General features: G+C 39.6%; 1 pseudogene; it reads left to right on the plus strand.

Moving 5' to 3' along the window:
- Nucleotides 1–16611, plus strand: part of LOC148522661 (uncharacterized) — a 117674-nt pseudogene that overhangs the window by 36760 nt on the left and 64303 nt on the right.

Below are 16611 nucleotides of genomic sequence, written 5' to 3' on the forward strand. Positions count from 1 at the left end.
TTAATTGCAACTTTTAAATTAATTTGTATTTTTTACTTTTTAGTCTGCTTTAGTAATTCTGTATATGTGTGTGTATGTATATATATATATATATATATATATATATATATATATATATATATATATTTATATACATATGTCCATCTCTCACATAAATTACATTTATAGCTGACCCTGGTGCTATGTGCAACTTGCTTAATAGGCTGCAGCCATAGTACTTATATATACACGCTGTGTATATATGTATGCATACATTTGTGTATATGTGGCATATTTAGCAATTATTAAGTCTTAGACCTGATAGTTATCCTTTCATTTTGCCACTATTTGCTGCAATAAGTAATTAAATACAGCCATCATGGCACTAAACACTTGCATGGACAGGGGCTCAGATAGGAGACCATCCCTGCAATGTGTACAATTAAAGTAATCACAATTATGATCACTTTCATTTATTTGCTAGTAGCCATTGCACTACTGAGCAGGTGCAGTCTGATCACCGTGCATGCGCTATTGGTGAGTGCCAGGGAGGGATCCTACCATTCCTTGTCCCATAACTTTTTTGCAAAATGTAGCCTGTTGACTACAATGTTATCTTTATCATCTAATGGTCATGAAACATAGTGGCAAACTTCCAAGGTTACATATTTTCTAGCAAATTGTTGGAACTGGGACCACCAATTATTTAATGTCTAGTTTTCCTATGATTAGGGCACATATGACATTGCAGTGCTAAAGGGAATAAGAGCCAGTAACATGACTGTTGCACTTAGCTAAGAGTCGATGCTTTCCACCTTTATCTGCCAGCACACAGCCACTTGCACCATGTTCAAGTCAAGTTACAGTTCATCCCAACTCCAGGAGTCAGGAAAAGTGAAGGCAGGGCAATAAAAAGGATGGGCCCCTGCTATTGGCCAGTGCTGTGTGCTTGCCTCTATAGCTACAGTTTGCCAGCCAGCCCCTGTTCTCTTTTCATAGGCACTCAAGCATTTGGTCCACTGGGTATTTCTCTGCAAATTACTAGTATCAGGGAATTTTCTAGCTAACATACAACAAACAACAGAAGTTATTATCTTCCCTATACTTTCTCTCTATGTACCATATTCCTGTGGTTTTCTCATCCACCATTCGCTGCCCTATAAAGAAACCCTGGAATATAAGAACTAGACTATGCTTCAATTACTACCCTTTCTGTCCTCCAGTTATTATGTCTTTGGGCAGTTAGGATAGAGTTATATTTTGCTACTGCAAATCTCATGAAAACACATCTCTCAGTTTAATGCACTAAGTGTGCTTTTATGATATCAGTGTACTACACATTGACTAACTTAAAAACTATTGTAACCTTTATGCCTTTAAATATATATTTTTTCTTTCTTACAGAACAAAAAAGGAACAGGATTCCCATAAAGAAGACTTTGTAGAAAGTGACATTTTTCTTTAATCAAGCCAACTGAATACATTATTTCTTCTAACATCTCTGGAGTAATCCCAAAATCTATTCTCATTTCTGGATAGGAGAAACCTTCTACAGCTAGATCATTTGTCATCTAATACATGATGAGTCTCATAGGAGAGAACTCATATCTGTGCTCTGAGTGTGACAAAAGCTTTACATGTAAGTCACATCTTCTCCTACATCAGAGGATTCACACAGGAGAGAAACCATTTACATGTTCTGAATGTAGCAAGTGTTTTATCCAAAAGTCACATCTTATCTATCATCAGATGACTCACACAGGAGAGAAACCATTTAAATGCTCTGAATGTAGTAATTGTTTTACCATAAAGTCATATCTTATCAGTCATCAGAGGATTCACACAGGAGACAAACCATTTAAATGCTCCGGATGAAGCAATTGTTTTGCCCGAAAGTCACATCTTATCAGTCATCAGGGGACTCATATAGGAGAGATCCATTTAAATGCTCTGAATGTATTAAGGTTTTCACTGATATAAGAGATCTTGTTAGACATCATAGGATTCACATGGTAGTGAAACTAAATAAATGATGTAAGTGTTTTACTAGAAAGAATACTTATTAATCACTCAAGGTGCCACTGTGAGTAACTGAATGCAGAATATATTTTTTTAAGTTAACTTGTATAACTGTAATATGCTTACAAATTATCATTTCTTTAATTTCTTAATGTGACAAGTGTTGTATATTCTTCAATCTTGGTAAAGCCTAAAGAGGAGAAACATATATAGTTGATCCTCTACACAAGTGTAATGTAATAAACAATGTGATTGGTTAAGCGCTCGTAGATTGCCTAAATTATTAATTACTAGCAGGGATATCCGGCATTGCATTGGTTGAGGAATGGACCCTGAAGTACACTTGCAGCCTTTATTTGTTTACATTGTCCTCACGTATAAACCCATTATATTGATCCTAAAAAGGAACCCACTGTTTGATAGCATGCAAGCAAACAGAGGCACAACTACTGTATTTGCAAAGGGCATTGCTGCTATGGTGCCCAAGCTGCGTCTATAGCCCACCACTCCCCATGCACCCAGTCATGCACATAAGGTGGGACAGACTAGTCAAGGCTGCCACGGGTGCCTGGGTGTCAGCGGTGCTAATTTATTGCCAGCCCACCAGCTGATTATAGCTGGAACACCAGCAAGTAGACTGGGAGAGGCAGTGATGCTAGTTATGAGGCAATCAGTGCTTGCACACCAGCATCCAATCAGCAGTGGTGGCTCCTTATTGGCTGCCAGTCTGCATGCTATGACTGGATTGTGACCAGATCCAAATTTAAATTGCACCCGGTGCTGTCTGTCCATGCTTGCTGCCTGCTGGTGTGCCAGCTGTAATTAACTGGCATCATGGCACCAAATCCACACCTGCTGTCTGCTAATGGCACACAGTTGAAGGTGAGAAGCTTTTGGACTTACATAGGGTTGTGAGTTGCTAGGGAGGGCATGTGTGTAAAGGGCATTACTGTTTGGTATAATGTTATAAGGGGCATTATTGTGTATCATAATGTGTACCGGTCATTTATGTTGTGTGGAATAATGTGTTAAATGAAGCACTAATAGGGCATAATCTTGAAGGGGCATTACTGTGTGGTATAATGTTTAAGGGGCATTAATGTGTAGTGTAAGGGGCTTTACTGGGTGGCATGATATATAATGGACACTACTGCTTGGCATATTTTTTATAAGGGGTACTACTGGACTCTGAGTGGAATTACATGAATGGGCTCTGTGTGGGGAAAGGTATGTGTATCAATCCCCATATAAGGGAAATATACTAGTCCCAATAACTTGACCTCACAGCTAAGTCATCATGAATCAACCATGATAAATATTATATATGTATTAAATCTTTACATCTAATAAACTTTATAAATATTGAACAAATCAATTCAGATTATTACGCATAGAAATAAGTTTTAAGACCATATATCATATCATCAGAAATATAACAGCACAGATCATGAAAACATAGATTCTAAATCATGTTTATTTTTTTTATTACAGTTGCAAATCCTAGTTTGTTACAAATATACTGTATATGTAATAAATGTCCCCCCACTTCTTCCCATTTAATGATTTTACACCTGACTCCGTCCCATATATATACTGTATATTTGGTGAGTTTGAGCCCCATAGACTCATTCCCTTTATACATATTTTGAAAGTTTGTGTAACCCCCTTATATGTTTTGTGCTAATCCCCCACTCCTTATATATTTTATACCCATCACCTCCCAGCCCTTATATATTTTATACCCATCACCTCCCAGCCCTTATATATTGTATAGTGTAGTGGAATATAGTGAGTTCCCCATTTTCTTGTGTTATACCGGAGGCAGCAGGTTTTGCGCACCTTTTTGAAATAGTACTGTTTTGTATTGATTCTCTGCCTTATACATTGTATACCCATCAACTCCCAGCCCTTATATATTGTATACTCATCACCTCCCAGCCCTTATATGTTTTATACAAATCACCTCCCAGCCTTTATATATTGTATAACCATCACCTCCCAGCCCTTATATATTTTATACCCATCACCTCTCAGCCCTTATATATTTCATACCCATCACCTCCCAGCCCTTATATATTGTATACCCATCACCTCCCAGCCCTTATATATTTTATACCCATCACCAGATACTTCAAAGCAATCTGATGAGTGATTCATTGTGTGGTGGGTAAAAGGTTAAGTGCAGAGGCAGCAAATACTGTATAGTGACAACAACTACAGTGACTGGTGGGAGGTTTATCCCTAATCAAATCACCTAGAACATATACACGTTGCAGCCTGATGACCAAACACATCTCCTAATTTATGTATGGTCAGAACAGAAAAAAAATCATTATAAAGATTGGAATTGAATACTCAATTATGCACTTGCAATGGACAATGATAAAGTCATTAGGTGGAGATTCTATGACACATAACCGACACATATCAGAACCAATGTTCATTATCACTGTAAGAATACAGAATGGGATGAGAAATACAACCAACTGCTGTAACTGTGAAATCACTGGTTACCAGTAGCTATAAGATCAGTATAATGGTAATATATGCTGATGCTCTGTTATTATCACCTGTTTGTTAGACCTTTAGGGACATATTGACTAAATTGTGGTGTTTTAGAAGTGGAGATGTTGCCCATAGCAACCAATCAGATTCTACTTAGATATATCTAACACATTATAGAATATAATAGGTAGAATCTGATTGCCCCTTTACACAGATTGCAGGATTGCACACGCACGCACCTGGCCACAGCAGAAATATGCTAATGAATGTGATCACACTGCCATTGCAGCACAAAATACAGACACCCAGCACTTCATAAAGCCCCCTCCTTACTTTTATTTACATCCGCAAGACAGCGATAGCATCGGTAACATTGAGAACCATTGGACCCATACGCACAATCATGGTTAATCTGACTCACACACAAACTGCGAAACTTCATGTCAGTATATAGAGCTCAGGCAGCATATGCCGTCACAGGGGTTTACTTATGCACGCCCCTGAAATGTATTCAAACGCACTGGCACACCTGAGTTTCTCTGACCACCCCCCTGCCACCGCCCCCAAATGATTGCTTCCTGTCATCCATTTTAAGATGAGACTGCCTGCTCACTGTGATCACTTACTGATCATAGTGAGTGGTTTGCACACATGCACATCAATGCATACGCATGCGCATACCTCCCAACATTTCAGGAAGGCTGATCGGGACATTCGCTCCTGAAAAGGGGGTGTGGCCTCAAACAAAAGGGGTGTGGCCTATCAAAATGCTGCGTTTTCATCACTAAGGGGCATGCCCAGCATCTCACAGATGCTCGGCAGCCCTCAGGCTTCCTCCCGTACGGTGAATAGATGCTGTGAGCCTGCGCACAGCATCTATTCTTGCTCTGCATACACAATGCTCTGCTATGCAGAGCAGCAATGTATGCTTCCCCCAACTGCCCCCAACCACGAGACACTGCAGCCCGTAGGCGGAACAGCGGGCCAGTCCCAAAAAATTGGGGCTGTCCCGCTAAATGCAGGACAGTTGGGAGGTATGCATGCGCAGAACGTAAACATTGGCTGGGTGTGTACAAATTTGCATTTGCATTCCTTACTGAATTAGTCCCAGTGCTTTTTAGTCCCTTACAGTGCTGCAGCAGCACACAACCACATAGTCCCTTTAACACACTGCTCCTACTATTTTTTTTTTAAAAGTGCCCCAGTTGGCTTTGAGCCTTTTTAAATTTTAAGTAACACAGTAATACAATGCTACAGTCCACTCCTATGGATTTTTTATTGTGCTGCAGCTAGTACACAGAGCCTCTAGTACAGTGCCCCTGTCTTAGCATTACTCCTAATAATTTTTCCAATTTTTTAGTCAATTTGACCCTATTGGAATAAGTGCCCCTATAGGAATAAGGAAACATTCTGCCATCATGCCAGGATATAGACGAGGTAAGAAAATTAAAGAGTATGTAGTTCATAATGACATTTCACACTTCAGGGATCCAAATCCCTCTCACGTCCTTACCCACAAACCAGGAAACTATAAATGCCTGGGCTGTATCACCTGCAGTTCCTTGGAAACTGGAGACTCTTTTGCACACCCACATATGAGCTAAAGATTTAAGATCAAATTTCCTCTTACTTGCTCAAGTAAAGTTGTGGTCTTATGTATTTGGGCAAGACCACCCACCAATGTAAGAAGCGGATAGCACTTTATAGATCTTCCATCCGAGCAGCAATTGAGGAGAAGGACTCTGACCAACCAGTCGCTATGCATTTTCATAACCACAAACATGGATTATCCACCATTAAATACAAAATGATTGACCATGTCCAAGTCCAACACAGGGGAGGTGATCGTGGTTACCTCCTACTGCAACAAGAGTTAAGATGGATCCACACCCTTAATATGTTACAACCATATGGACTAAATGAACAGCTCTCTTTTTCTTGCTTTTTATAATGCATTGTATTCGTGATTTAAATTTTGTAACATGTACTGTATTTTTTGATCAGCTTATGTTGCTCCTTTTTTAAGTCTTGTGGTTTATATGTATATAATCGGGATCCTCAATTAAATAGTTGACAGTTTCTCTGAAGTTTATTATCTTTGGTGGTATACTTGCGGTGTCGCTTGGACATTTGTCTGGTATCAGTTCTTTCATTTATGTACCATACATGGTTCGGGTTCCCATATACATTAGTTAGTCGACTTGTTTTGATCAGATGGATAGGGTCAAGACCAGTGTATTGTATTATGTACTGATTGCTGTGATTTCAATTTCCTGACTATATTCTTCTGCTGTATTTTGTCTTATGCTATCCTTATCATGCAGTATAGTATTATGGTAATCTATTTCATTTTTATCACAGTGTTTTTATGTAACTATGGTGATGGGTTACATGATTAGCTGGCTCCCCTGTTGGCTCCTGGGGCTCACAATGCCGGGGGAATGGCTGATGATGTCACAGGTTCTGCAGGGAGCCGTGCTGATGGAGTTGTGCACAGTGGGTGTTTATTCTATAAAAGTAAGTGTTGTTTCTTATTCATTGTGTCTTGATAAAAGAGTTAATCTCTGAAAAGTTGATATCTCAAACCGTAGTTGAAGCGTCTGCATTTTTTTTGGTTCTGGAAGCCGGGAGTGCCGTCCGTTATTCTCTTTAGTCTATCTATCATAAGGGAAACACACCAGGCAACGTTGTTATATATAACAGGGAGTGCCGAGCACAAACAGTTATATATATATATATATATATATATATATGTCTGCTGAGGAAACATGTTAGGGCATGGCCTACAGAGGTATCTCTGTTACATCCGGCGCCCCCTCCCAGCTCCCAGTCTAATGTTTGTTCCAAACACACTGCTGCCTCGTGGAGTCTAGCAGCGTGTGGTGCAGGTTCTGGATAGTGTTCGGAGTACGGTTGGTGCATTGTCTGGATGAGGATTTAACAAAAGCCATGTAGTAACCAGCCCACAGTGTCATTTATTTGGTACAAGCATACCATTTGCTATTACTATATGGCCAGTAGTGTATGTTTTAAATAAAATTGTTTTATGCACTATGGAGCACCATCTCCTGTGCTTTTTCCTCTATATATTTATTATTGTATACTAGATGCACATATAATCCCATCCAACCATATGGTCCATCATAGGGTTACATTATTAATTATTATTATTATTATTATTATTATTATTATTATTATTATTATTATTATTATTATTATGCTCCTTTTTCATTTACTCACACTATAATCTACTTCTAACTCCCCAGAAGGGCACCTAACACTTGGTTACATATGCCCTGCTCTTCCTTATTTGAGTGTTATGATCGCTAAAGTAACTAGTTTATAAGCCATATCCTTGTCCTGCATTGAGATTTCCTGGAAGTTGCTGTTTCCATGTTTCCTCATTTGCCTATATACTTTGTAAGGTTCTGCTGAAGCCTTGTGGTGCCATATAAATAAAGGATAATAATAATAACTGACCTGAAACTCACCGGTCTGGCATCCTGATCTCACCCAGTACTAGTGGATTTTTGCATGCAACCATATTAGACTGCCAACAAAAGTCCATGAGTCCGGTTGTACAGTTAATGTGGTATATATTATAATATTTTGCTGTTATTTTTAATGTGAATAATCTTTCTTTATGAAAATTAATTAAAAACTATATTTTAAACCAATGCATTGCAACAGGAAATCTGCTATTCTTTATCTTGTTTGCTTAATATAATTTTATTAGTTGTTAGTAATTGCAGCCCCTTATGACATGACAGTGAAAAATTAAATTTTCAAATCTATATGCTAGGTTAGAAAGCATGTATGTCTGTTTTTTCTTTATGCGCGGCCAGAGTTAGAAACCTAGATCCACCAATTTGGCAGGGTAGTGTAGTTTAACCAGGATTAGATTTTTGTCTAGGTTTGAACTTTGCTAGAGTCACACACTGTTACACAATCCCTAAAATTGGGGAAACTCTTAAAATACACATTTTCTGGAGCTTGCTAAAGTGGAAATTAGTATATGGGAATGAATGCTAGACTGCACACCCTGAATATATAAAATAAGAGGTTCTACCTGTTGAGACTAATAATGCAGACACAAAAAAACAGATTACAGGTGCACAACTCCAAAATACTAATTGTGTATATATATATATATATATATATATATATATATACTCCCAAAGGAGGCAATAATATATTTGGCTTGACAAAAACTCCAATAAAGGCGTTGAAACGTTGCACTGAATGCCGTATCTCTTGTGATGTTTTTCTTCTACGAGTCCGGAGTGCCTCCTTTGGGAGTATATATTTCAGCTGATACATTTTGTGGATTTGCTGTTTAAGGGCACCCAGCACAGCTAACTCGTTTTCCCACAGAGTGCCGGATCGTGGATTTATATATATATATATATATATATATATATATACACACACACATTTTGCAATAAATAGAGGTTTTATCATAATCTTGGCCAAGGTTATTATTATTATTATTATTATTATCCTTTATTTTTATGGCGCCACAAGGGTTCCGCAGTGCCTTACAAAGTACAGAAACAAATGAGCACACAAGACAACAATTATTAACAGTACAGACAATGCAGGACAAGTACATGATTTATAAACAATGCTGCATAACACCTAAGTAAGCAGCAGGGTGTCAGTAATCAGTTTTAGGTGCCATTGTAAATGAAAGTAAAAGTAAGGCAAGAAGAAGCACATGAGGAAAGAGGGCCCTGCTCATGAGAGCTTACATTCTGAGGGGAGGGTCAGACAAACAGGGGTGACACAGATGGGCTAGATAGTAAGGAAGGAGCATAGAGTAGTGGGTTAGGATGAGCACTGGAAAGCATTGAGGAAGAAATGGGTCTTGAGGGCCCATTTGAAGATTAAGAGCCAGGAAGCCATGTGATGGAGGAATTTTGCAGGAGCAGTGGTGTCAGAGGGGTATAGCCATGGTTTGGTGATGGAAAGGAGAATCAAGGCATTGCAGATGAAGTGCTCATGAACGGAGACCAGTTTATTATAGACAAAACTGGCTTTCCAGAGGGAACAGGAGAGAGGGACAAAGTTAAGAGGTGAGAAGAGAATGAGATTATTAGGGTTGATGTAGTGTGGAGGTGATATTGATCTAGAGAAGGAGGATAAGGAGTGTGGGGTTATGTGGCTGGCTTCTGAATGAGGAAGGGTGACAGCAGGTGGTGAGTAAGGTGGAGGTTTACTGTGGTGTGTGGGGGGATGGATAGGTAACTTGGAGAAAAGAAAGGGTGCAGAGTTTAGTGGTGGTGCAGAAGGACCATGGTGGAAGAGAAGTTAATAATACTGGAGTTGTGGGAGATGCAGTGGAGAGACTTATATGTGATGAAGAGAGACAGAGGAGGGGGAGAATGTAGAGGGGACTATGGATGGAGAAAAGAGGTGAAAACTGGTGGTAGAGGAGAAAATAATGCAGCAGATGAGTGAGGGAGGAGTAGATGAAAAGAGACATTGTGTAGATGAGGCAGTTGGGGGGGAAAGTCAGTAGTAGTAATGAGTGTGAGATGAGGGAGCAGTACAGGTCAAAAGGTCAAAATCAGATAGAAGGAAGAACAGTGCTGGAAGATGTAAAATCAAAACTACAATAGTATATTATAACCAAAAAAGGAGTCTAGAGGTGTTCAAGTTGCAAGACTTGAGAATTAGTATAAAGTATGAATATATTAAAAAAATAAATAAAAGGTATAGGTGTGAAACAATGGCAGATACTACAGTGGTATAAAGATAAATTGACAGTGGTATTGGAATGATTTAAACATTGTACAGAAGAAACAAACATACAAGTATTAAATGTTCAGTAAGCAGGTAGTTGCTTGCAATGCTGAAGCAGGGTGTTGGCAAAAAGAGTGTCCAGGTTATAATGGAAGCTGGTGGCTGAGTAGCAGGGTTTCCAGAAGCTCAGAAGATCCTTTGTTTTTTCCCCAAGTTTTAGAGAGTTCTTTTAAAATGTCATCCTCCTGTCTTCCTCCTGCTGAACTCCTGACTAACCCTTTAAGAAAACAACCCACTTTGAAATAAAACCTAGCAGCCTTGTACAAGCCTAAAGCCTTGTGACCTACTGATTATATAGTTAAGCATAACATGTGTAGTCACTTATTACACCCACTCTCAATACCCTCACCCACACCAGATACAAGTCATAAAATTCTAATACAAACAAGCAGAGCCAAAACAGCATCCCATGAAGCTAGGAGATAAGATCTGACTAAATAATTAAATTTAAAGTTACTCTGGAGTTTACAGATATTAATTAAAGACAGTATACCCAGCAAATCAGAGAATTCCAGACAGCATTGCATTTTCTATAATAGATGCCTGGTGCAAATATATGATTACCCAGCAAATCAGAGAATTCCAGACAGTATTGGTTTTTCTATAATAGATGCCTGGTGCAAATATATGATTACCCAGCAAATCAGAGAATTCCAGACAGCATTGGTTTTTCTATAATAGATGCCTGGTGCAAATATTTGATTACCCAGCAAATCAGAGAATTCCAGACAGCATTGGTTTTTCTATAATAGATGCCTGGTGCAAATATATGATTACCCAGCAAATCAGAGAATTCCAGACAGCATTGGTTTTTCTATAATAGATGCCTGGTGCAAATATATGATTACCCAGCAAATCAGAGAATTCCAGACAGCATTGGTTTTTCTATAATAGATGCCTGGTGCAAATATATGATTACCTGCAATGAAAGAATGGAAAAATCTGTCAAATCATAATCCCTCACTGATCGCAGAGGATATAGCTAGTAAGAACTCCTGACTAACTCTTTAAGTTATGCTGTACATGTAGTCCCACTTAGAAAAAAAAACACTTTGAAATAAAACCTAGCAGCCTTGTACAAAGGTTATGGGCCTACCCACCATATCCAGGTAACCTCTGTAAGGTAGGTCCCTAACAATCTGGGGTTCAAATCCAGGGCACAGGACACACCCAAACCTGTTCAGCTGAGCCACCCCAGGCATTGCTCTAATGAGAAAGGAAAAGTGTAGAGTAAGATAGATAAGAGCAGCCACAGCTTCATATATACATTTTTAATAAACAAACAGTAAAACTGTTAAAATGTGAAATAAAGGAAAATGTGTTATAATGTGATGCCATGAAGCAGACCAACCAAAGCAATCCAGGGGACGCATGTCCCAAAAATTAACCCAAAGCTGTACTACAGTATATAATTTGTAGGACTTACCTATATTGTGCCTTGTACTAGTGTGCATAACAATGCCAGACTCCATGCTTTAAACCAATGGGGGCAAGGGTTCTAGTTCAGGCAGAAGGTGTCTCATGCCTTTAGGTGTGCACAAAAGCACACTAATTAGAGTATATGGGAAAGAATCCTAGACTGCACTCCCTGAATATATATATAATGGGAGGTGCTACCTTTAGAGATTTTTAATGCAGACACAAAAAAACAGATCACAGGAGCACAACTACAAAATACTAATTATATAAATACATTTTGCAATAAATAGAGGTTTTTAGCATAATCTTGGCAAAATTTATGGGCCTACCCACCATATCCAGGAAATCTCTGTAGGGTAGGTCCATAACATACTGGGGTTAAAAATCCAGTTTGGCTGAGCCACCCCAGGGTACCACTCTAATGAGAAAGGTGAAGTGTAGAGTAATATAGATAAGAGCAGATATGTCGGCATATATAGAGTGAAAATACATATATAATAAACAAACAGTAAGAGTGTTAAAATGTGCAATAAAGGATAAATGTGTTATAAAGCAATGCCCTAAAGCAGACCAGTCAAATAAATCCAGGGGACCCACGCCCCAAAAATCAAACCCAAAGCAGCACTACAGCATATAATTTGTAGGATTTACCTATATTGTGCCTTGTACTAGTGTGCATAACAATGCCAGACTCCATGCTTTAAGCCAATGAGGCTGGGGTGCTAGTCCAGGCTAAAGGTGTTTCACACCTTCAGGTGTGCATAGAAGCACACTGATTAGAGTATATGGGAAAGAATCCTAGACTGCACACCCTGAAAGAAAATAATGGGAGGTGCTACCTGTTGAGACACAACTCCAAAATACTAAATATATCAAGTGGAAATTGGTAATATACCAAATATCATTTTAATCTCACTGTCTGAGCAAGTGCCAAACTTTATGACCATTTAAATTAGCCATTCCTCTGTGTAGCTATGCAAGAGTGTAACTAGAACTTTTTGGGTCACATAGCAAGATCTTAAAATGGCCTCCAGAGGTAAAAAATAACCACACACACAGAGTCCATTCATGTAATGCCACTCAGATCCCTTTCAGGTTATACTACACAACAGTACCCCTTATAAACATTATTCCAAGCAGTAGTAGTATCCCTTATACATTATGCAACAAAAGTAATGTCCCTTACACTACACAGTAATGCCCCTTACACATTATACCACACAGTAATGTCCCTTACACATTATGCCCCATAGTATTAGTGCTCCATTTAACACATTATTCCACATAATAGTAGTAACCCTTACACCTTATGCTACACAATAATGCCCCTTATAATATTATACCACACAGTAATGCCCTTTACACATATGCCTTTCCCAGAAACTCACCTCCTTGTGAACCTCCAGCAGCCTCACTCTTTGCCCTGTGTGCCTTTAGCAGACAGCAGGTGTGGATTTACTACCAGGATACCAGCTAATTACAGATGGCACATCAGCAGGCAGAGGCAGGCATGAACAGACAGCACTGGGTGCAATTTACATTTGGATCTGGTCACAATCCAATCATAGCTTGCAGACTGGCAGCCAATCAAGGGGCCACCACTGCCGATTGGACGCTGGTGTGCAAGCACTGATTGCCTCATAACTAGCAGCACTGCCTCTCCCTATCTGCCTGCTGGTGTTCCAGCTATAATCAGCTGGTGGGCTGGCACTAAATTAACACCAATGACACCTAGGCCCCCCTGGAAGCCTTGACTCCACCTTATGTACATGACTTGGTGCAGGGGGAGTGATGGGCCATAGAGGCAGCTTGGGCACCATAGCAGCATTGCCCTTTGCACCAACTGTAGTTATGCCTCTGTTTGCATGCATGTTATCAAACAGTGGGGTCCTTTTCAGGTAAATATAATGGGATTATAGATGAGGACAATGAAAACAAATAAGGCTGCAAGTATACTTCAGGGTCAAGTCTCCAGCCAGGGCAACGCCGGATATCCCAGCTAGTAAATAATAATTTTGGTAATTTATGAGGGCTTCACCAATCACATTATTTATTATATTACAGTTGTGCAAAAGATCAATTATATATGTTTCTATTCTTTAGGCTTTATCAAGATTGAAGTATATAAAACACTTGTCACATTCAGAAAATAAAGAAATTATCATTTGTAAGCGTATTACAGTTATACAATTTAACTTAAAAAACACATTCTACATTCAGTTACTCACAATGATTCATTGTGTGACAATACCTATTATTTTTCTAGTAAAACACTTGCTGCATTTACTGCGTTTATATAGTTTCACTAACATGTGAATCCTTTGATGTCTAACAAGATCTCTCATGTTAGTAAAAAAAATAGTACATTTAAAGCATTAAAAAGGATCTCTCCTGTATGAGTCCTCTGATGAATGAGAAGATGTGATTTTCGGGTAAAACACTTGCTACATTCAAAGAATTAAAATGGTTTCTCTCCTGTGTGACTCCTCTGATGTCTGATTAGATGTGACTTTTGGGTAAAACACTTGCTACATTCAGAGCATTTAAATGGTTTCTCTCCTCTGTGAATCCTCTGATGTCTAACAAGACATGTCTTCTCAGTAAAACACTTGCTACATTCAGAACATGTAAATGGTTTCTCTCCTGTGTGACTCCTCTGATGTCGTAAAAGCTGTGATTTACGTGTAAAGCTTTTGTCACACTCATAGCACAGATGCAGTTTCTTTCCTGTGAGACTCATCATGTATTAGATGACAAATGAATTGGCTATAGAAGGTTTCTCCTATCCTAAAATTTTGGGATTACTCCCGAGATTTCAGAAGAAATTATGTCTTTAGTTGGCTTGATCAAAGAACAATGTCACTTTCCATAAAGTCTTCTTCGGGGAAATCCTGCTTCTATTTAGTTCTATAAGAAACAATTTTTATATTTAAAAGCTTAAAGTTTACTGTGGTAAAACAACTTTTATAGTTATAGTGTTATTTTATATACCGAATATGATATTTTTTTATAAACACTAACTTATGTGACCCATTTTTTATACGATTTCTAAATATTTGTGTAAGTTTGCAGATTGCTATATCCCTATATACAGACAAATGTGAATCACATAGAACTCTTCCCTCCTGCAGCTGATACCAATACTTATATAGTACACACGGTTTATTAATGTTACTATGCAAATTGTATAATCCTCATACTGTGACCACAGAATGTGTAGATTATACATTACTCACCCCCCGCACTGTCCGTAGATGTGATGTGTTTAGATGAATTGGGAATAATAGAAAATCTTGAGAGAAAGACAGAAACTCCTACATTGTGGAGATGACATTGATCCCCTGAGTATAAATTCAGATACTCAAAACTTGTTTTGTGCAGACTGCAAAAAAAAAAGAAGAAAAGCTTCTTTGGGGCAACTCTTTATAGAAAAGTTAGTTTAATAAACCTTAAAAATAAGTTTTATAGCAGCATATAACGTAATTTCTGCATGAACATAATTTAAGTATATTGTGAGAAATTATATTAGTTTCTTTAAATATTACTAGAATTTATTTTTGAGTTTATCATAATTTGATTGTGTCATGTCTGAGACTGGAGAAGAGGACGTGGTGGGCCTAAGTTGGGGAAGGAAGCGGAGACAAGGGGCCTGGATGTACGTTCACCTCATCCACAGGTCTTGAGTGTTGGCGAGACCTGGGCAAAGGTGCGGAGTCTAACCCACAGAATGGTGTTCGTCAGTGACCCCCCCAATTGGGATATGGGCTTAGCTGCAACCCGTGAGCAGGTCGCAGTCCTTTGACCAGGTACCCAAGCCTGCAGGGATAGAGACACTACACCCGTGGCCCAGCAAGGTTATGCCTGCTAGGCACCAAACAGTCCCTTAAAACACTGTATAGAATACACCTTGACACGAGGATCAAATGTCAATAAGGATTTCAAGTGGGAAGCAACTCACGGTTACTTGAGATGTCACCAGAGATAGAAGGCACATGGGTAGAGGTAGTATACATTGTAGCACGGATGTTCACTGGAGACGTAAGGCACACAGGTGGGGATGGTAACACTGCTGCATGGGTATTCACCAGAGACGTATAGGCACACAGGTAAAGGTGGTAACACTGCTGCACAAGTATTCACCAGAGATGTATAGGCACACAGGTAAAGGTGGTAACACTGCTGCATGGGTATTCACCAGAGACGTATAGGCACACAGGTAAAGGTGGTAACACTGCTGCAAGGGTATTCACCAGAGAAGTATAGGCACACAGGTAAAGGTGGTAACACTGCTGCACGGGTATTCACCAGAGACGTATAGGCACACAGGTAAAGGTGGTAATACTGTTGCTGTACGGGTGAATAGGAACCTGGACCGGGAACTCACTAAAGCACGCTTGGAGACAACCGTTGTTCAGGCAATTTCCCATAACCTGTGGAACAGTTTTATACCCAGGGGAACCCTTAGACAGGTGCACAGCATCAGCTGAAAACGGGCCTATCAGGGAAAAGGATCCAGTCACATGGGCCGACTGTCATGGCGACGCCCATGTCCGGATTTGCGATGCCGGACACCAGCCCTCCAGGAAGCCACAGCATGCGGGGAGAATACTCAGCTTCTCCCCCGCTGTCGCGCAGGCTGACCGACCACCCAGGATGAGAGGGGAAGCCGGCGGTGCGGTAAGCGGGTGCCGATCCCTGGCTGAGCCCTGACAGTACCACCTCCTTTAAGGGTGGGCACTGAACACCCATCAGGCTTATCTGGAAATCTCCTATGAAAACTCTGGATTAGTCGCGGAACGTGTACATCAGAGGCTCTGATCCAGGCCCTTTCCTCAGGGCCGTAGCCCTTCCAATCGATGAGATGTTGAAGGGTGTTGAATCTGT

This window comes from Taudactylus pleione, unplaced genomic scaffold (genome assembly GCF_031769625.1).
Source record: "Taudactylus pleione unplaced genomic scaffold, aTauple2 ptg000145l, whole genome shotgun sequence".
NCBI lineage: Eukaryota > Metazoa > Chordata > Amphibia > Anura > Myobatrachidae > Taudactylus > Taudactylus pleione.